This window comes from Bidens hawaiensis, unplaced genomic scaffold (assembly GCF_021521415.1).
Source record: "Bidens hawaiensis isolate Kalapana, Puna unplaced genomic scaffold, B.hawaiensis_p1.1 tig00003356_1, whole genome shotgun sequence".
Taxonomy (NCBI): domain Eukaryota; kingdom Viridiplantae; phylum Streptophyta; class Magnoliopsida; order Asterales; family Asteraceae; genus Bidens; species Bidens hawaiensis.
The window spans coordinates 1272801-1296720 of record NW_027491185.1 but is presented as its reverse complement, the minus strand read 5'-3'; positions in this window follow the sequence as shown (position 1 = coordinate 1296720).

Here is a 23920-nt window from a genome sequence, read left to right as displayed (position 1 = left end):
TATAACACAAAGATTTGGTTGGTTGTGAACTAAACCAACGATAACCTAAATTGTATTAAATTACGAAAGACAAATAAACAAAACACAGAAATATAAGCTAACAGCTTTTTTAACCCCTTTAAATTTTACTATTCCGTCAATTTTATAGTTTTATTTGTTCGCTTCAAGTGTTTAGAATACTAGAAGTTTGTTTACATGATCATTATATCACACTTCAAACTTATTTATAATAAAAGTTTACAATCTATTAAAAGTTTGTCTAAAAACTACTAATTTATTTATAAAATATATAATTTACAACATTTAAACTTGTTTCTTATTGAAAAATTTAAAGTGAAAAAGAAATAATTAATGCTCAAATCGCTCGATGTTTGATTGAAACATGCCCAATTCGATTTTGGCTCGTTTCGGTTTTCGCTTGGTTCGAGTTTCAGTCGTTCGGTTGTAAATGAGCCAAGCAACAAGCAGGCCTTCGCTCGGTTCGGCTTGGTTCGTGAACACCCCTAGTTGAGTGTTATTTTTCCATTTGATTCACTCTCGACTTCTCTTCTGCAGCCCAGTTGCCAGGCCCAATGCTAGCCCGGTTTGAACTTTGAACTATTAAACATTTTAATATTGATGCGAATTCTCACTAATACCGAATGGGCTGTGCTGTAACAAGAGGCCCACAACCAATTAAATTACACAAAACCAATTAAACTATGTCTTTTATCCGAGTCTTGTTTGTGATTGTGAAGCTCTCAAGCCAATTAATTAAACGAAGCCTATTTATAATCCTATAGTTGTGTTTAGTAAGGGATATAAGCATTGGTGGTGAAGAAACACGGATCCAATCCTCGGGTATGGGTCCTGGATCCAATGAGTCTACAGGGTACAATACGATAATAACTACCACGATATGAGAGTCCTTCCGAAGTCCAATGACCGGAACCTGCAAAACAGACACCGTGAGTCTCGTTACAGGAAGGACAAGAGGGGGGGTCTTCCTGTAACCACCCTCCGGCGTGAGAATCAGTAACGTTCGTAGTGGAGAAAGTACTGAAGTAAATAGACTAAGAGACTGTTTGGTAGCCTCTTAACAATCATTAAGAGGTTACCTCTTAATGGGTCATAACCTCTGAATGGTTAAGAGGCAAGATGTTACCTCTTAATGGTTACCTCTTAACCATTCAGACTTAAGGTTACCTCTTAACCATTAAGAGGTTATGACCCATTAAGAGGTAGCCTCTTAATGACTGTTAAGAGGCTACCAAACAGCCTCTAAGTATAGTCAGAATGTAGGTGAGTGAATGGATACCTCATATCGTTTGACAAGGTATTTATAGCCGAAGGATGTAGGAAGGATGATTGGGCCAGCTGTCCTCTTCTAGAAGATCCTCAATAACCGCCTGGACGCGTGTTCTTTTATGATAGATTGAGCTATACGTCCCATGTGCAGGGGTATAACAACCTGGACATGTGTCACCCAATGATAGGATGGCTCGCACCCTGGCCATGTGCACGGTTATAACAACCTGACCAGGTGTCATTTGCTCATTGGCTGGTAGGTCACGTATTCCTCAAGTAACAATCGTGGATATTCTTCTAGATGGTAATTGGTTGATGACAGCTGTTCCGCTGGCACTTCCTCTTGGTTGTTCGGGCAGACTGATGTCCTGTCCTGCGGACGACTTCTGAGGGTGCAGAAATGCTTCCGCGCGTGGAATAAGGACGCTTTTCCTCTACCGTGATATGCGGGTGATCCATATGCCCCGCGGGTGGCCTATTAGAGGTTCCTTTATGACCCGCGGGTAGTACTTAAGGGTATTTGGGTCTTTTTGGTACCCTACCTCTATAAGTCCCCCCAGTCCAGTGTTTCTTCCGAGTGAAGTCGTTTATGCAGTTGAAATTCTGGACTTAACGTATGCGGGGGATTTTTCAATCTTTTATATTTAGGTAGAAAATATCTTCTGTTGGTGTGGATAACTATTAAAAAATGACAAGTTGACCACTCGCAGGCGCGTGAACAGATGATGGAACGTTTTTTACGGCTGTCACTGTACTCGACCGTGCAGCTTTTTCTCTTTTCGAATTTCCCGCGTGACGTGGTCATTATTTACTGGGCGATAACTTTCTCTCTCTTCTGTTCATATCCCATCGCATTAATTGCGATGGGTATAAATAGTGAGAGATATCTTCTAATTGAAGTTTTATCGCCTTTATTCGTTAACTGCCTTTTTGTTTTCTCTCTGATAAAGCCTTTGAACTTTCTCATATTCCCTTATCAAATCTTTCTAAAATGTCAAACGTTCAAACAGAGGTTGACGAGATAAAAATTTCATGGGACTATTCTGACTACGAGAAGATGTTAGAGACCTACGGTATTCCACCGGAGTGGGGGCCAGAGTTCCCAGGCCCTGGTTCGATAGCCAGTTTTCCACCGCCTGTGAAAATGGCTGTGTATTCTCGACTATTTTGTTCATGGGAACTTTTGTTTACCCATAACGAAATTCCTCGAAAAGGTGTTAACCGTCTATGGGATCCATTTATCTCAACTACACCCGCGTGCTATGATGCGAATTCGTCACTACGAATTCGTATGTATAGCACGTGACATTGTGCCTCATGCTGATCGTCTTCCAGTTTTCTATCGTCTTGTTAACCGCAATGGTTAGTACACATGCCAGGGGGTTTTCGTCGGAGTATCGGGTATGAAGTTGAAAAACTATCTACAGACTGGCGGAGTAAATTCTTCTGGATTTCCGAAGATGTTATTCCTTTGGCTATAGTTCGCCGTCCGGTAAATTCTGCTCTTCCGGATGTTGTCACGGTTGCTCACGAAGGTCGTGAGTGGTATCGTGTTCTTATGGCGGAGCCAACACCCATGTGTGCCTTGCCGGAGGAAGCCCTAGTGTGGGTAGGCATGAGCCGTTTGTGGCCAGCAGAATTTATGGAGCCTATTTTTGTGGACCTGAATGAATGTAAGTTATCTATTATTGTCTTTTTTCTTCCTTGAGTATTCTCATAAACCAACTTTTATTTTTTCAGGTCGGAGCTCCATGCTTAATGCTCTTTTTGAGGTAGGGGGTGCGTGCGTAAAAGCATCCGCGAGGCGGGAGATCAACGCATCCTTGCTAAGACTAAGTCTCGATTCCTTTTTCCAAAAAAGGTTCGGGCTGAACCTATTACTTCGGATTCCACCTTCGAAACAGGTGCGTATGTTTTAAACCCTCATCCTCTTAATGCCATTACTTCCGACGGAATGGTCGCCATCTTATCCTCAGGCGGTGAAGATGGCGATTCTTCTGATTTTTCTGCTTCTCAAGAAGAGAGGGATTCTGATGACGATGATCTTAAACATTCCTCTGTCTCATCTTTATTGTCAGAGTTGGAGAAAAAGAGATATATTAGGAGTCAAGCGAGCACGGCGACTGCGGATGCTGAGGCAGGGCCGTCAAAGAAAAAACGAAAAATCCATCGCCCTAAGAAGCCCCAGTTCAGTCTTGCCGACTGTATCAATACTGTAGAAGGTTAGTGTTAATCTTTTTAAGCATTATGTTCGCATAAGATGTTTAGCTAAAAATAGCTTTTGTTATTGTAGATTCGTTGATCTTCGGAGAAGATGTCTCGGAGAGGTTGCCTACACCAACTCCTTAAACCGAACAGCAACCATCTCCTTCTTCCGAAAAGAATGTGAAGGAAAAGCCTACGACTCCTCCTAACAATATTAACGTGGAAGGTGAGGTCGAGGTTGTCGTAGAGGAAAGAGTGCCGACCCCTCCTATTGATACTGCTGCTGAGGGGGGAAGCTAACGTCCAGTCTGGGACTGATACTCGTTTTGACTATCTTTTCCAGGCTGGGGGTGGTACTGTTGGTCAACCGGACAACCCTGCTGTGAATGAAGAGGGTTATAGGACTGAGGAGTCTCCTCCTCGTCCTCCTCCCCAACAGCCTTTTTCAACCCCAGCTCGCCTTAAACATTCGGGTTCCCGTTATTACGGGGACACGAGCCTGGGTTATACACATGAGTTATTTGTCCCTCAATGGGGCATTACTAACGGTTCTCGGTTCTCCCATCCTAGAACTTGTATGGGTTTCATTGAACACTGTACGCCACCCGCTGATAGCATATCAACGTGACCTTTCCCGCCATAATCTTCACACGAACGTAGCTTATCATTTAGCTAATGCTTTGGCGGGGAGCCAGGAGATCTTAAGTGAGTGGCGTACTCTAGGTGGGAGGTGGGAGAAGCTCGGCGGGCCACTGAGGCTGCCAAGAAAGAAGCTGAGGAGCATCGAATTGCTGCTCAAACTGCTAAATGGAAACAAGCTGACGCGGAGAACGCCCTCAAGAGTGAGAATGATCGTAACGTGGACGCTGCTCGACGATGGAAAGAAGCCTGTGAAAGGCAAAATTCCATTGGTGAAGCTGATCGGGCCAAGGCTTAAAAGGACCGGGACGATTTAGTCCGGGCCCAAGAAGCAAACTCGGCGTTGGAAAATCAAGTAGCTCTTCAGGGTGCCCGGATCCATGATCTTGAAGCTGAGCTAAAATTGCAGAAGGAGCGAGTCAATCTTAAGGACCAGAGTGCGGCCGAAATTCAAGCTGCCTATGACTCTCTCCTTCAGGCTCATGAAAAAGCAATCATGGAATCCGAAGAGCTTCAGATGCGGGCGGAACGTGCGGAGCAGGCTCGGCAGTGGTTCCTTACTCGTGGAGTTGATGCTGTAAGTTATCTTTTGACACTTGTTGTCTATATCTTATTTTTGATAATGAAAACTTATATTTCCACCTCATCAGGTCATCCGCCATATCAAGGGAAGTAAGGAGCTTAATGACAGTTTTGCCAATCTGATGGCTGCTTCCTCTGCACTTGGGCGCATGACGGGCTTTCATGAAGGGATGAACTATGCTCAGAACAATCAAACATTCCAAGATCATCCGCTTCATGGTGTGAATATCAAACAAGATCGTGCCAATCGGGTTAGAGAGCATGATACTTTGGTCTTCCCCTTACAAGATATGCTCCCGGAATTTGCTTCCGCGGATGACGGCTTGCAACTTTTGAATATCTATCTTGGCGAAGAGTCTGAGGACGATTCTTCAGAAGATACTTCGCAAAAGGCTCCGGAAGATCCATCAACCTCGAACCCTTAGGATAGGCTTAGATATTTGTGACTTGTAATTTTTCTTTCTCTTTTTGTAATTATTTTTTTTGAATAATTTATGAGAAAAAAGCTTTTTGACTTTTGTGGGCATTCAACTGTTTGAAGAAATTATCTCTAAAAGATATTTTTGAAATTTACAACTTTGTGAAATGTTTAAACGTTTGGATAACTGCAGGTCTTACCCGTCAACAAGCCATTGCTAGTCAGGCGACGGGTCAAGATGACGCTGGAACTTATGCGGACGTCAAGGGTCCGGAGGTTGATGATACCACCGCTGAGGGTAAACATCCGGTCGTTGATGCGGACGTTTTCAAGGTAGTGGGCAAGCGCAAGGTTAATCCGGTGAAGATTGTCTTGAAAAGGAAAAAATCCAAAAAGACAAATCCTGCCGCCTTGGAAGCGCATCTAGAACAACTTGACGCAGAGGATCCTTCGTTAGGTATGCAGGATCTCTCTTTACTTTTCTAATTTTATTTGGATTGAAATGTTCCTAACACTTTATTTATTTTTTCAGTGAACTTGGACAACCTTTCTGAAGGTGTCTCTGGTTTAAAAGACTCCCCTCCTCATCCGCCATCACCGCCTCCTAATTCTGCCAAGGATCCGGTCGTTGTGGCGGACGACTCCCCTCTAAAGAATAAGGTGACTGACACTTCTGATCATGCTCAGAAGTCTCCTTCTTATTATGTTCATCACTTTAGAGACCAAGGGGGGGTGAGCATGTTTCCCCACGCTCCACGGACGTCTCCCGATCCTCAGGTGGAAGATCCCATTCCTCACCAGCCTTGTTGGACACTACGTCGGGATTCAATGTTCCGGGACGTAGATGTTTGTTTTGAATTTTTGCGGGAGAGTCTTCCTCCTGCCGAGAGGGAGCGTCGTCATCTTAGTATTCGCCAAGAGTTACTGAACTCCAACTCTTACTATCTGGCGAATACTATTTCCACTAACCGATAGATAACTAGAGATTGGTTAGCCATGAAAGAGCAATGGGACGAGCTGGCGGCCTCCGCAACTACTGCTAAGGAGGAAGTTCTTAAAGTGATGAATGAATCACGAGAGGTCCGCCAGGCTCTTGAGGCGGAGAGGGTTGCTCGATCCGCGGCCGAGGAGGCTAAGGTTGTCCTCCAGAAGCAACTGGAAGAACAAACCAAAGCAATAGCTGAACAGGCCAAGTTGATCGAGGCTCTTCAAGCTGAGTCAGCGACCAAGGATAAGCGTCTATCTGATCTGAATGCCAGAAACCATGACCAAGCCTTGGAATGCGTCGGTCATAAGATGGAGCTTATTCAGGCCAAGGCGGACCAAAAGTGGTTATTGGCAGAAGCCATTCCGTCTATTGTTTTTTTTTACCATAAATAACCTAAGTATTAAAGGTCAATTAAACATAGTTGTTTTAACAGGTCATCGCCGATGTTCGGGCTAGCGATGAGCTTGGGAATTGTGTTGCTATCCTTCTGAAAGCTTCCAAACAAGCTGGTCGGCAACTGGGCTTTCAAGAAGGTTACCAATTTGGCTCAACTTCCAAGCGTCCTGAAGAATATATTCTAGCTGGGCAAGACACTGTTGCCATCCTCAAGCAGAAATCGAAAGACTTTGATTCGTTGAAGTTCTCTTTGACGAATCAGATATCCGACCTTGCTGGTAAGGAGGACAGCATCCAGCAGCTAAAAGCTCTTCTTGAACTTGATGAAGAAGAAGAAGATGTGGAAGATGCGGGGGGCAAGGATATTGAGCATGATGATGCTACCACTTAAATTTTTCTGTCTTTGTAATTGATCATCTTGTTGTCTATGTTGTAATCCCCTTTTGAGTAAATAAAGAAAGTTTAATTTTGCATCCGGTACACTTTGTCTATTTGTCATAATATAAGTGTTTATAGGATCTTCTTTATGTGTCAATAAAGGATTACAAGTCATAAGTGACTGAAAATAAAATTTCCATTAGAAAGGCATAAGCCGAATTACAAGAAGTAAAAATACATAAGTTGTAAACATTCAAATAGGCACGCAGGCCATAAAAACAAACTATATGTAACATTTCTTTAGTTGGGCCCCGTTCCAAGTCCTAGGGATCTCAGTCTCATCCAACTTTTCCAACTTGTAGGCCCCTTTGGATAAAACTCTCTGGATTTTATAGGGTCCTTCCCAAGTTGGGGCTAACTTGCCTAGAGGCTCCTGCCCGGAGGCTTCGTTGTTGCGGAAGACAAAGTCTCCCGCATCGAACTCACATCTTTGAACCCGCGAGTTATAATATTTTTGCAACTGTCGTTTTTAATTATGCTCGCGGATTGATGCTAGTTCTCTCCTTTCCTCGAGGAGGTCAAGGTTCATCCTGAGTTCATGATCATTATCTTCAATCATAAGAACTCTGGCGGATGGGATACCAATCTCAGCCGGAATCATAGCTTCTGTACCATAAGTCAAACTAAAGGGGGTTTCAGAATTACTAGAATTCTTTTGAGTGCGGCATGCCCACAGAACATGGGGCAATTCATCGACCCAACCCGTCCTTTTAGTTCCTAATCTTGCCTTAATTCCTTCTTTGATGGTCCAATTGGTTCCCTCGACCTGACCATTCGCTTGTGGGTGAGCTACAGAAGTGAAAACTTGAACAATGTGTAGTTCTTTAACCACTCTTGCAGCCCACTGTCCGCGAACTGTGTTCCGTTATCACTAACGAGTTCCAGAGGAAGACCAAACCGGCATATTATGAATTCCCATAGGAATTTCTTAACGCTTGCTGCTGTTATGGAAGCAACCGATTTGGCTTCCACCCACTTTGTGAAGTAGTCGATGGCTACTATCAAAATTTTGACACGTCCAGGGGCTTCGGGGAAAGGTCCCATTATGTCTATTGCCCATTTCTGGAACGACCAAGCTGAAGTGACTGGAACTAACTCGTTTCTTTGGTCGTAGCGTGTTGGGAGCATGTCGTTGGCAAGAATCACACTTTCTGATTTCATTTACAGCATCCAAGTGCATCCCTGGCCAATAGTATCCTGCATTCATTAACTTTGCCACGACCATGCGTGGGCCAGCGTGAAGACCCCAAATGCCTTCATGAACCTCTCTGATTAGGTAGTTCGCGTCCTCGGCATCCACACATCGTAGTAGTGGTCCGAGGAAGGAACGTCGGTACAAGACACCGTCAAGTATTTGATAGTTCAAGGCTTTGTGCTTATCTTCCGGGCCGTTGCTTTTCCCTTCGGAAGTGCTCCGGATGACAGGTATGCTGTAATCGGTGTCATCCAGGATTCCACTCTCGTTTGGATCACTAAAACTTGATGTTGCGGGATAGACGGGCGGTCTAATATTTTGATGCGGATGTCTTTGGCAAAGTGTTCGAAGTTTGTTGAGGCCAATTTGCTGAGGGCATCCACTGATCTGTTCTCGCTTCTCTTTATATGAATGACTTTGCAGGAAGAGAACTGGAGCATCAAATCGTTCGCCTGCGACACATAAGAAGCCATGGTATCATTTTTTGCTTCATATGTGCCGTTGATCTGTCCCGCGATCAACATGGAATCTACTCGAACTACCAAATGCTTAACCCCAAGCTTTTTGGCTATCCGTAAGCCCGCTAAGAAAACTTCATATTCTGCCTCGTTGTTGGTACTTTTGAAGTCCAACTTTATGGCATATGTAAACTCATGGCCTTCGGGATTAACTAGCCTGAGGCCAGCGCCACATCCCTCACTGCTCGAGGCTCCGTCCGTAAATAAAGACCAAATCTGTCCTGATTCCAGAGGTGCTTGGGGTTGTTGCTCGATCAAACATTCTTTTTCCTTGTGATGCAGGACTTCTGTCACGGAGTCCGCCAATACCTGCCCTTTGATTGCTGGCCTAGGTTTGTATTCTATTGCGTGTTCACCTAGCTCGATGGCCCATTTAGCCAAGCGCCCATACAATTTTGGTTTACTGAGGACATTCTTAAGCTTGTAACCGGTTAAAACATTGATGGGGTGCCCTTGAAAGTACCTGCGGAGGCGTCGGGCAGCATAGACTAGTGCCAAAACAAGTTTTTCAAGCATGGAATATCTTGTTTCTGGGTCTGATAATGTTCTGCTGACGTAGTAGATCGGTGTTTGAACATTCTTGCGATCTGTCAGAAGAATGGCCCCAATGGCAATGTCGGAAGCTGATAGATACAACGTTAAAGGTTCCCCCGCACAGAGTGCTGTTAATGTGGGCAGCTCCATCAAGCATCTTTTAACTTCCATAAAAGCTTGTTATGCTTCCGCAGTCCAATTGAAATGCGCTTTCTTAAGGCAATTTCTTAGTGTTGAAATAAACGGATGAGATTTGGCTGCATGGTTTGCCAAGAATCGATTCAAAGCAACCAATCGCCCATTGAGTGTCTGAACTTCCTTGAGGGAATATGGGGAAGGCATGCGGGCTATAGCTTGAACTTTATCTGGATTAGCTTTGAAACCCGCGTCCGTGACAATCACTCCTAGAAACTTTCCTTCTTCCATTCCAAATGAACACTTGGCTGGATTCAACTTCATGTTGATGCACTTCAAAGTTTCGAAAGTCTCTTCAATATCTCTTAACATCTGATCTTCCTCAACACTTTTGATTACGAGATCATACATATATACCTCTAAATTTCGACCAATTTGACCTTTAAATGCTATGTCCATTAATCGTTGATACGTTGCTCCCGCATTTTTCAGTCCGAAAGGCATCATTTTGTAACAAAAGGTGCCTTGATCAGTGCGGAATGTTGTCTTGTCTTCATCTCCTGCTGCCATGCGGATCTGATGATAACCCTTGTAGGAATCAAGGAAGCACTTGAATTGAATGGTGCCACAGCATCAACCTTGAGATCTATTTCCGGCAGGGGATAACAATCCTTAGGACATGCTTTGTTTAGATCCTTGAAATCTATACACATCCTCCATGTCCCGTTACTTTTGGGAACGATAACTGGGTTGGCGACCCAAGTTTGATAACGGATCGGACTGATGATTCCAGCTTGTAAGAGATCCTGGACTTGTTCGTTCATTGCTTTTGTTTGTTCCAGACCCATCTTACTTTGTTTTTGAACAATAGGTGTAAACAACGGGTTTACCCTTAATTTGTGCCCCGCAATGTTCCGCGGGACACCAGTCATGTCCGCGGGTTGCCATGCGAAAACATCAATATTTTTTATAATAACTGTTTCAAGAAAGTCCGTACTATCTCAGAAATAGCAGGTCCTATTGTTACAGTTTGATCAGAAAACTTTTTGTTCAAAACCCATTTTTCCGGTTCGGTCCTCAGAGACTGTTTTGGGATCTTGCTAGGTTTTGAGCTCTCGGTTGCAAAGCAGTGCCGGTTAACATGAATTATTGCAATGCCAGTACAGGTTGGAACTCCTACTGCACCATGTGCCGTGGACGGATGGGCATTGAAATCACCAATCGCTTCTCACCCAAGTATAATGTCGTGTTTTGATGTTGCTGGTAAAACCAAAAATTCGACCTCCTCGGTCCTAGAATGAATCCCGTCGCTCAAAGTGATTGGGAATGAAATTACACCTCGCGGATGCATTATTTCCCCTCCAAACCCAGATACTGGAGCGTGGATGGGTTTCAATCTTTCCTTATCTTCTTCATCAAGCTGTTCAAAGCATTGTTCGTACATAATGTCTGATGTACTACCAGTGTCGAAGAAGACATATTGAGAACGATAGTGCCCGAAGAGAGCAGTGATGATCAGGGGGTTTTTGTTGTTCGGACCCCCTTTGATTCGCGGAAAGATTATTGGCTCATTTTTCCACTCCTCATCATCAGACTCTTTCCTCTTTTTCTCTGTGTTGTATCCGCCTTGTATCATATGGATATTCAAATCTTTGACTTGTTTTTTACTCGGACCATGGTTATCCCGTATGGGAGCTTTACCATTATCAGGCTTCCCCCTTTCACTAAATGCTTGAGTTTTCCAAATTTCACAGCTGCCTTAATTTCACTTTTTAATGTTCTACATTCATTCGTATTATGACCGATGTCATTGTGATACGAACAATGTTTCGTGGCATCTAAGAATGATCTTCTTGTTAGTGGCTGTGGCTTTCTGAAACTTATATTTTCTGTAGTGAGAATTTCAGCGGGAGTCTTTGAAAGAGGAGTCCAACTATTGGGACCCCGGCTTGAGGGCCCCGCTTTGTTTTTGTTGCCTATGAGAAATCTTGCATCGAATGGTTTTGAAACTTCCGCGCTTGGCTGAAGCCTTGACCAGATAGGGCCTTTCGCCTGTCTATTAGGTCTTGGAGTTTGAAACTCAACTTTAAATTTTTGCTTTGGATTGCCATTTCTTAATGTTTTCTCAGGGTTGGCATACACCTTCGCTGCGGTCATAAGATCATCCCATTCGTTGGGCATTCCAACCCTACCGGTGAGTGTTCGGACCAGATCGTCGCATTTGACATTCTTGCGGAAAGCACCGCGAAGCATATCTTTGCTTATCCCACCAATGTTCAGACTTTCATCATTAAATCTGGTGATAAAATCTTCTATAGACTCGTTATCGCGGCAAACGACATCAGAAATTTCTGACTGGTCTCGTGTATGCTTCTTCTGCTGGCTGAAGTGTTGGGAAAAAATTTTCACCAGATCGTCCCAACTAGAAATTTCACCGTCAGGTAACTTTTCAAACCACTCTTTTGCTGCCCCTGTTAGTGTCAATGCAAACATGTGACACCAATAGGGGAGTGTCCAACCACTAACACCGCCAACCGCCACAAAGTTCTGGAGATGATCGCTTAGATCAGTCATACCATTGTATTTTCCTACCGATGTAGGTATTTTGGCATTAACCGGAAAGGGTGCTGTAACAATGCTCGCGATGAACTTTGATTTCTCGGAAAAGGCTGCCGGACGATATGATTTGGTAAAGTCTCGTTCCGCATTACTATGGTATTCGGTGTGGTGGACTACGTCTTGCGGGCGGCTACTTCTCTCCTGTGAGCTCATCCTACCATCCCCGGTATACATATTGTAATCTCCCGGGTGATAAGATGAATCGTAACTATCAAACTCGTCCAAGTAAGATGGCATCCGCATATTTATGCGAGGACGAGGACGTAGCCTCGGGAGTTCGCCAAACTCTGGTTCCGTCTGTTGACTGTAACGGGTTTGACTTCCTCTCACCGTTGGTGGAGGAGAAGGAGATCTCCTAAGAGATTCCTCATAATCCAAAGTACGAATGTGAAACCTTTCGTTACGTTTTCTGCGTTCATACTCAGCCACCAGACTTTGTTGTTGTGCGTGGAGCCACTCTTTAAGAGTTAATGCTCCTCTGGATCTAGAATTACGTTGATGAGACCTCGCCATGTCAGAATCGCCTGAATCGTTTTCCAGATCTAATACAGGCCGGTTTCGGCGAGTCTCGTTCGTAATTCGTCTGTGATTACCTAAATTGGAACCCTCCGGTGCCGAAACACGTCCCATATCTGTGGGAGTGGGACCGGTCGGTGCCGTAACATTTTCTAGGGTAAACTCCCCAGGTGTTACATTAGTGATTCGTGACCCCGGGGCTGTAACACGTTCAAGAGCACGGCCACTTGGAGTCGTGATACGTGCAAAAACACTGAGACCCGGAGGTGCTTCTGTGTTAGTTACACGTGAATCAGGTGCAGGGGTTCCCGTCGGCCCTTCAGGAAGGTTACTCATATCAAACGAACCAAAAAACCAACGAAAATTATTGTTGTTCTAACACCAAACACGGATGGCGCCAACGAAGAAACACGGATCCAATCCCCGGGTATGGGTCCTGGATCCAATGAGTCTACAGGGTACAATACGATAATAACTACCACGATATGAGTAAGTCCTTCCGAAGTCCAATGACCGGAACCTGCAAAACAGACACCGTGAGTCTCGTTACAGGAAGGACAATAGGGGGGGTCTTCTTGTAACCACCCTCCGGCGTGAGAATCGATAACGTTCGTAGTGGAGAAAGTACTGAAGTAAATAGACTAAGTATAGTCAGAATGTAGGTGAGTGAATGGATACCTCATATCGTTTGACAAGGTATTTATAGCCGAAGGATGTAGGAAGGATGATTAGGCCAGCTGTCCTCTTCTAGAAGATCCTCAATAACCGCCTGGACGCGTGTTCTTTTATGATAGGTTGAGCTATACGTCCCATGTGCATGGGTATAACAACCTGGACACGTGTCACCCAATGATAGGATGGCTCGCACCATGGCCATGTGCACGGTTATAACAACCTGACCAGGTGTCCTTTGCTCATTGGCTGGTAGGTCACGTATTCCTCAAGTAACAATCGTGGATATTCTTCTAGATGGTAATTGGTTGATGACAGCTGTTCCGCTGGCACTTCCTCTTGGTTGTTCGGGCGGACTGATGTCCTGTCCTGCGGACGACTTTTGAGGGTGCAAAAATGCTTCTGCGCGTGGAATAAGGGCGTTTTTCCTCTACCATGATATGCGGGTGATCCGTATGCCCCGCGGGTGGCCTGTTAGAGGTTCCTTTATGACCCGCGGGTAGTACTTAAGGGTATTTGGGTCTTTTTGGTACCCTGCCTCTATAGGTGGACAACGTGTGTTTTGTGTAATATGGTGCATGAATCGTCGTTGCACTTGATGGTTCATTGTAGGGTGGCGAGATGGGTTTGAGCCATCATTCTTGATTGGGTGAAGTTATCGGGTTTATGATATCGTGAGGGAGATAGGTGATATAAGCTAATTGATGGTGACGTGCTGGACAATGTGGTTAACGAGGAATGACATGATTTTTAATAACAAAATGTTTTCAATAGCGAAAGTGATAAATGATATCCAAACCATGTCTTTTCTTTTATGGTTCAATGTAGGGGTGTGCAAGAAACCGAAAAACCAACCCGAAAAATCCAAACCAAAACAAAACCCGACGGTTTGGTTTAATGTTTTTATAAAAACCAAAAAAACCGAACCGAACTGAACTGAATTTCTAGATTTTTATTTTTTTAATAATTTATAAGAATTTAATAAATATGTAACACAAATACTTTTGGACAAGTATATAATATTTTATTAGTTAATAATTAACAAACTTAGTTATACCTAAATTCATTATTTTCGACAAACTTTCTTTTCGGCCTATAATTTTCAAGCTCAAATGGAAAAACCGAAAAAACCTGAAAAAACAAAATGAACACTGAAAAACCAAAACCGAAGAAACCAAAAGGTTTCGAAAATTAAAAAACCAAAATTTTAAATTTTAGTTAACCACACCAAACTGCATCACACACACCTCTGGTTCAATGGAACAGGAGAATGGCACTTGAGTGTAAATGGAGCCGTTTCAACTTTAATCAATGGTTGATAGGGTTGTGGTATTTTGTCAGTTTTTGATTAATTTTATATTTTTTCTTGTAATCTTGGTCCTTGTGAGTGATCCTTTTTTTTGTGTTTTATTATTGTTGGTCTTTCAAAGAAAAGCTGTGTTTACTGTTTAGTGAATAATTAATGTGCAATGGCGTACCAATTTCCTCTATAAATTTAACCAAATAGATCAAAATCAGATGGACATGTTTTTGACTATAGGAACATGCCGTACATGTTAACCAAGAGGTCAGGATTTCCCACGTGTGATTAATTGTACCTAATATGTTTTTGTCCATTTGGTTTTGATAGTTATGATTATGATAATTGGTCAGAATATAATATAAAAATCGATATCGGATTTTGCTTGTGTCGTTACATAATACCATGAAAATTGTAAAGAGGCCACGAACCCGGTGTATAAGCTCAAAAATTTGAGGAAGGTGTTCGGGTGTTGAAGAGAATAAATTTTTACTAGTCCATACGAAAGTTTTGAATATGTTTTTAACATAATGAAGTACTAGAAGTTTGATTTTCATAATCACATCGGTGATGGATATATGAACCATAGTTATATTTGTTACATAGAAAAAGAGTTGTTTGAAAATGTATGTTTTTATGAAGATATAATTGTTAGTTCTCAAATGAACCCATACATTGTTTGTAATATATTTTCGAATTCTGTATTTATGTCATGTAAGCAAAATCTAGTGTTTTGTTTATATATTCTAACGGATTTGATATTATAATTTTTTGTGTGATCTAACCCAACCCAAACTATAGAACCGGTCCGAAAAACTATACACCGAATATTAGTGACACATTTAAAAAAGTTCCGAGCTTCGCTACACGTTATCTATACTGCTAGTTTAGTAGTTTTAAAGTTCGTTATCGGCAATATTTTACTTTGGCAGTCCATCAATCTATTGTGGCAATTTATATTGTTTGTCAAATGCAAATATCCTATTTGTAATGACAAATGCTTATACTTTTTGATATAAAATTCACGCATATACACTTGTCATTTCTATGCTTTCTATTATTAAGCAATGATTTAAAACTGGTATATACCGGCCAGTTAAACTGGATTCCAGGGTAGTGTCCGGTAAGCTATAGCCCGGTAAATAGGTCGAAGGGCTTAAAGATTGAATTGCCGGTAAAAACGATACTAGTGGTTCGAAACGGAGAACCGGTGTAAGCCGAACTGAAAGTTGAAAATTTTTAGCAGCCCAACAATTGGTTTTTACTAGGAGCAGAAAAACCGAATTAACCGAAAAACTGCGCTGAAAAACCCGAACCGAAGCATTAACCGACGATTATTTTTTGTTTTTTTATAAAACCGAATTTTCGGTTTTGATTATCCGTTTTTAAGAAATCGGAAAAAACGAACCGAACCGATTGATGGTGATAAAGATTATCAAAATGATGATAAATGAACTAAACTTTGAAGATAAATAAAATGATAAATGAAGATTGAGACTAAACTTATATTGTTTTTTAACTATAACTTCGATAAATTTTAACTCTATTAAGCAACTTTGTATTCGTATAGTTCCACGTAACACGTGCCTATTTTTGTTTTTGAATTCAATATATATGTGATACTATAATATGTTCTTATACAAGCTTAAAATATGCATTTTCAATTTTTCATTTTTTTTTTTTTGCAAAGTCTACACATAATTGAAAAAAAAAACAAAAATAACCGGAAAACCGAAAACCGAAAACCGAAAGACCGGAAAACCAGAAAACCGAACGATTTGTATATTCAAATAACCGATTACTTCGGTAACGGTTTGGGTTTCGCCTAATAATCAAACCGAACCGTGCTCAGCCCTAGTTTTTACCTACCAATCCATGTTTTAACCTAGCGGCCATCAAACTCTAGTTCCAAAACATTGTCATTGATTTAGTTTCTATACCATCAATTGGAAGAGCTTTGAACTTTTGGATTATTTTTTAAAATGAAGTTGTATTTTTATGGAACTATAGTGTTAACTAGTTAACATGGTTGAACTACCCGGTACAACTGGTTGAACGTTTTCTAAGCCCAACCTTCTAAGGTTAAGACACCGCTTTTTAAAACATTGTTATTAAGTTTTGATCATAAAGAATAAGTTTGTTTACGATAAAAAAAAATTTCGATAAACATAATTCAATAAAATAATAATACTTATTCATTTCCAAATTTGGAATTTGTTTTTGTACAAGCTGAATATCCCATTTCCAGATTGCTGTTTCTTTTAATGACAAGTGGTTGTTTGGCAAGAAGTAAAGAACAAGATCTTTAATTTGTATGCTTGCCGTCAAATTAAGTTTCTTTGAAAACAAGAATAAAAACAACAAATATTTAAAGAAATGTTTATGCCGATTCATAAGAAATCAATTTCTCTTCTCAATCAATTTGTCATTTATAAAGTATTGCTAAAAGCTTGATAAACATTGTTTATAATATATGAATCATCTTACATAGATGTTGCTTCTTGTTATCTTGTATAGTCTATAGAGTGGTTTTTGTATTCAAATATATTTTTTATAATATAATGGTATATGCGTCCGTTCAAATATATATGGTTTTAGTTGTATCGTTGTAACCATTATAAAGACACTCTTATAGTTGCATATAGTTTATTTATGCATCTGACTTAGACAACTTGGACGTTTCATTATAATGGTAGACGCACCGTTACAATGCAAGGCATCAATATTTTGAAAAATTGTCTCTTTTAATACGTAGCAATACGATATTTAAACTAATAAGAAGAAATGTGTTAAATTACAGTGTGACTTAAAAGAACAATAAATTATATAAAAAATTGCTTGTAATTTTATAAGAAATTGATAGAACTGAATGAGATTGATTTCTTGTATGTTTTTTTATCATCTATTTGTAACTTCATATGATTTATGATTATAACACCATCTCAATCTTAACTATTGTATTAACGAGGCTTGTAATAAAAAAACAGTTTCTACGGTGTGTACAGAAAAAAAAATCATGTTCCATTTTATTCTATGTATTTAATAGAGCATTCACAACATGTTTCCTATATACTCTGAGAGGGTTTAGTAAAATTCAGTATAATTATATAGATATGAATAAAGAATAAACTGTGAATGCTCTAACTCTGTGACTTTTGTGTTAATAGTATCTAGTTTTAGTTGTGTGAAATGATGATATATTACAGGTTAAGAATTTGATTCCTACAATAAATAATAACATAGATTTAAAAGTATGGTTGGATGCGTGTTAGACGTTCAAAAGGTTTTTGATCCTATAGCATTGTAAGTGAATGTCAATGGTTTTTATCTTTGAAATTATGATGATTGACTTTGAAAAGGGAACTGAAAATAATACAAGACTTGAAGACAAATAGGAGATCAAAAAGTCCATCTTTCCCATAGGAGTACCTCCAAATTTTGGCTTTTTCAACTTTAAAGAATCTTGATTTTTGATAAAGTGTTTTATCCTTAGATTCTATATAATTATCACAACTTTTTGTGTAATATAATTAAAAGAAAGTTATAACATGCTATGTTCATTTTGGTTTTAACACTAGTAAATTCAATAACGATGATATTGAAGTAGGTAAGATATGAAGGAAGTGAAGGAACCACGATATTGACACATTGGTTTAAAAAAATTGAGAATGTTACTTTACTTAACTTCGAGTCGGATTCTTATTATCAGATTGTAAAGAGCTCTCGGCTCACGGGGTTCAAGTACCAAGACTACTTGGTTAGGGACGATTTTATAACATATTTAAGCGTGTTGGGATATTGGTAAAAAAAGCACTTGTAAATTAATTGACTCACGGGAGGTTCCTCTCTTGTGGGTTGGGGAGTAGTGTTTTTATTATGGGTCAGGTTGTCTTAAAAAATGATTCATGCAAAGTGATCAAACACGAGAAAACATGTTTTGAGAACCAACACGTGTTTATTTTCCTTTTGCATGGTAATATTGTTAGAGCATCTCCAATGGCATGGAAATGTTTGAAATAAAAACCCATCTTCTCTTTCCTACTCAGCCACCAACCCCACTTAAACCTTCATTGTCCTCTCACATTTCCTTCTTTTTTTCTTCAAAAACCGTATTGAAATTTCAATACCCTTACCTCCATCTCTCTTCTACATGGCCACTCTCTCCTCCATTTGGACTCTCTCTCTCCTCCAACTAGGATTCAATATGGGTGGACAATCTCCCATTGGAGATGCCCTTACGACTTCAAGATTAATCAGTATAGTTTATAAAATACTTGATTTTGCAGTCAAAAAAGACAAGCGATGCAACTTATTAACCATTTGTCTTCTATTGACTATTTTGATGTAAATATATGTGTGTATTAATGAAGACTTTTCCCGAGTTCATATTTGAGTTAGAACATGCATGCAGAGGAGTAGTTAGAACTTAGAAAGTAACTCGAGGCATTGCTACAATGTGCAATTTTTTTTTCTTGTTTTACACTAAATATCTTTTTATAAGATTTTCGTGAAATATTGCATGTACAATGTTATGGCTACGCTGGTAAATAAATGTTTACTATTGTTTTCACTAAATTAAGAACACAAACAAATGAATTTAGTGAAATCTCACTTACAACAATCTAAAGATAGGAAAGGAATCTAGGATGGTAAAAATTGTTTACTATAAATCATTTGAAAAAAAGTTGTTAATGATTTTTTTTATGATAATGTGGGCCCATAAAAGGATAAGAGAAAGAATCTCCCAATGGACATGAAAAGTGTTATTGAAAATGAAGTGGGAAAGTAAAATGAGAATGTTTTCTTTTAGTTATTAAAATAATAATATTTTCTTATACTTCTTGAAAATATATCCTTTAGCCTAACTTTTTTTAATTTTTATGGGACGTGCCAGCTTAACACCCCACAGTTTTATACTTAACAAATGAAAATGATCAGGTGAACCAACGACTCGTCAGTTATCCAAACAGTCGTAAAAACATACATTTAGTTTGAATTTAAAAGCGTGTTTGAGTATCCTTAAAAATATTCAAAGTTTGTCAACATAACGTGTCATCTCAATTGAATAAAAGAAACTTGCACAAAATTCAACGAAAATCGTATACATGATTACTTATACTAGCAAACGGCATTTTACGTGAGTTTCACATGCTTATGTATTTTTTAATAAGGTAAATAACTTAAAAACTTATGTTTGATCGATTAATTTCTTATACAAAATAAAAGATATATATAATTATTAATTTTGTAGTACTAATCATATCTTTTAGTGACGTGTATTTAAATTATTTGAATGACAAAATCCACAAACAAACAAATAAATGTGAAAAGAGATGCTTACCCATGGAAAAGTGAAGTTCGTGTCAAATAATTGAAGTTAACAAGACTAAAATAAGAACCCAAATGAACCACGTTACCGGAACTAACAACTCTTTTAGAAAGAACACTATAATTTATTTTTATTTCTTTTATTAATTCATTCAAAATTATAAATACGCTTATACGTTTAGTGTCGGAAGTAATTATTTCGAGTCGGAAATTAGGGGTGATTGTTGAAAGTAATTTCGAACTCTAAGTCTTAAATCAGTAAACTTGAGGGACCAATATTGACAAATCGGTCATAGTTGGTTATGTTTCCTAATTAAATCGTGTTTCCTAATTGTAGTCTAATCGTGATATGTTATATTATATATATATACCCGTGTTTTGGGGTAGAGAGATTGTAATTGGGTAATTGAGTTTTGTGAAATTTAACAGTGTTAGCAAACGTCTTTGAGTGTTTAGTCAAATTAACGTGTCTGGGTTTTAAGTTCGTGTTCAAAACCTGGTACCAATTCAATTATTTAGATTCTGTGTTGGTTCAATTGTTTTTCGGCCTAGTAAAAGGGCTCAAGCCGTGAGTTAAGGGGTTTTAGTCGATTTCTTAATGATCAAGTTTGAGTTTATTAAGATTACTTGTTAGCAGAGTTATATTAGGTAAGAAATAGCTTATATCAAGTTAAGATTTCATAATAGACACGGGAGAAAGTATATTAAGTTCTTTGAGTTATATTTTCTTAATAAAGTTTGGGTTTTACTTAACACTTAAACTTTGTGTGTTTGTGTTTTTTTTTCAATTGTGCTTGTATCAACACCCGTTTTTTAGCATTCTTGCACAAGGACTCCGCACCACTCTCTCTGCTCACTGTCTTTCCTTCCAAAAGCGTCAAATTTTATATCAGAGATGATCTTAATATTTTATGGGTGAGAAATTAATCCGATTGTCATTTGTAAATTATTTTTTTACTTACATATCATGTGGTTACCGGCTAATCATAGGATCAAATTTTAGTTTAACCAATGCTAGTAGTGTAGTTAAAATAAGAAATATTTATTACAAAAAAAATTAATAATATTTGATAAGTGATATAAAAAATCATGACTACCTTGTAAAAATAAGAAACATTTACCTGTTAACTTTCTGACTGACCCACGAGAGGGAAGATCTACCCTGCGTCATGCGAACGTTGTTGTGTTTGGCCGAGCAGTGGGTAAGCATGCTTGTGTCGACCTCACTGGGGTGTCCCCATTGGTGGGGCTGAGAGACAGTGGCTTCGTTCCGGGACATGCGGTTTTGAGAGCGGAATCTATGAAGGTTGCTAAGCATGAGGCAACGTGTTTGGAGAATCACACGTGTTCATTCTATTTGCCTTCGACACATTTGGATCCTTATGTCCCGAGGCGGTTCATTATTTGGAATTGGTGCAGAAGGTGATCCACAGTGACTCACAGAGCCTGAGGAACCAAGGATTGATATTTAGTAGAATAGGCTTTGCAATTCAAAAGGGAATAGCGGCACAACTTGTTGTTTACTTACCCATTATCCAGATTTAGCTTGGTTTGTGTTGATATTATTGAAAAATGTTAATTCTACCAAAATGACTACAAGAGTACAAGTATTAAATTATATATAAGAAAACAAATGCATGATCATAGCGTAAGTCAAGCTTAATGCGTGCAAATGTTATGCAACCGTACATCAAGGCATATTCATTGCTTTATATTAGGAGTAACTTCTTTTACAACTCAAATGTTGGATCTTGGATCCGATTATCCACACCGTCCCACTAATTAGGTTATGTGTTGACAACGTTGTGAGTTGTGAGAGTGTGATGCATAGAAAAATAACAGTGATGTTAAATAAAGCAAGGTCAATAGCGACTATATATATCAGTCATTAACGACCGATCGAGAGGCTAATGAACACATATTGTATGATTTTGTGTGTTTTGGGGTAAGAGTATTTTAGTTATTTGATTTATTCATAAGCACTTTTTTATTTATATTATCTTTGTTTAATAAAATTTAAGTTGTATTTATAAAATATATATTTATATATAAACATGTGGGTTGGATCTTGGATGGGCCACACAAACCCATTGGTTTTACCGATATAGTGGTTTGCTATTCGGTGTTGCTAGTTTAAACTAATTATTTAAGTTATTTTGCAAACTGCAGTTCGTATTAAAAATATTAAATTATAAAGATGGTTCACGACTATAATATTTAGGCACACTGGATTTTAATAATCCCAACTAAATGACTGATAATAATCCCAAGTTAGTTTATTCCCACTGGTGGTCTAAATTTTCCAAAAAGATTTGACTTTTAGTGGTCCCCGTTAAAAAAACCTAACGGCGTTAAAGTCTTCCAAATTCCGAAGTCATTTTTAGGGCTTTTGATCGGAAAGAGACGAGTCGATTGATGTAAACTTAGCTCGAAACGATTCTCCAAATGGCTTAAATTTTGTTATTGAAGTTCAAACACCCGATTTGAAACACTAATCAAGCCGTTTGGAACATTGTTTCGAGCTAAATTTTACATCAACCGGCTCGTCTCCTCCTTTCGATCAAAAGTCTTAAAATGAGTTCGAAATTCGGAAAAACCTTAATGTCGTTAGGTTTTTATTAACGGAGAACCATTGAGAGCCGATTTTTTTATAATTTGTGACCACCAGTGAGAATAACTAAGTCAGGATTATTATAGGCCAACAACATTTAATTGTGATTATTAAATTCAAAATTTAAACCAGACAGGACCGTCAAATTGTCAAAAGTGAACCTTTGAATCTCAAAACTCATGGTAAAAGGGAAGCCCGCAAAGTTGAAAACACACAAGAGAACTCGTGATTTGATTGTAAGATTGCCAGGGAGGAATCTTGAATCTAGGTCGCAATATTATTTTGTAATAATTATTTTTTTATATTATCTATATATGTAACCTTGATAAAGAATCCTACATATGTTCGAACCAAAAAGGTCTCAAAATAATTTTATAATAATTGAATATTTTCGTACATTGTTATGAATTATTTGGCATGGTACTTGACAATGACCATTATTGAAAGTTTGGATTCTTTTGTTCACACATAATCTTATTATTTGATGATTAAAAGTACCTTATTTTTAATTAGTTTTTATTTTATTATCAATTCAAAAAAATTTTGAGACTTTAAAAATTCAGGGCATAAAACTGAATGGTAAGAATTATGTATGATCTATTGAGCATATATGCAAATTTTGTGTGTTATACCATGAAGGATCCGATTACTTGCATCACGCTATTATTCTGGACAATTATACATTAATAATATTCACATAGGAATCGATTAAAATAGAGAAGCATGTAAGCTGATAACAAGCCAATGACATAATAAAATTGGTGTTATGCCTTTCGTTGAACTTATTTCAACTGTTTGAGCAAGAATCGTAGGTACATTCATGGTTAAATGGGTTGCAATTAAAGCGAATGAGTTTGGTTAGAAGCAATAAGAAATTATAGCAGAGAGCCCGACAAAGGAGACTAATGTTCATCGATGAATTAATTAAGGACTGTGGTGGGTCAAAGGAATATGTGGCACATATGTTCATCGATGCGAATTGGTTAAAGGTGTTCTGGCAGGGGGCACAACTGTGGACCGGTATAAGGTGGCGGGGTGCTCTTCAATTCACTCAATCAGTTAGTGTCGGTGTCTTTTGAAAGTGGTGCACAAGACAATAAGATGATAGATGGTGTATGTGGTTATACTTTCTTTATATTGGTGGATCTGGAAGGTCTGTGACACGACTGTATTCATTGATAAAGCAATGAACGTGGGGAATATTTTGAAAAATATCAAGGTCAATATGTTTGTGGAAGGTAAATTTGGCGACGGTACAACAAATACATTAGCTTAAATGATGTTTGTTTAGCCATTAGCCTTGTGTTGATTTTGTTCGTCTATATCCATTATTAGCTCTAGCTCCTTGCTAGTGTTGTTTCCATAAATTGACCATTAGGAAAAAAAAATAATGTTCTTATAACAAACTAATCATGAAATATGCATCAGTTTCAAAAGTTTTAAATGATATAGTATATATCACATACATATAATTTAAAATAAAAATTAACTAATATATATAACATACATATTTTGGTCTATATTTATAATGTTAACAAT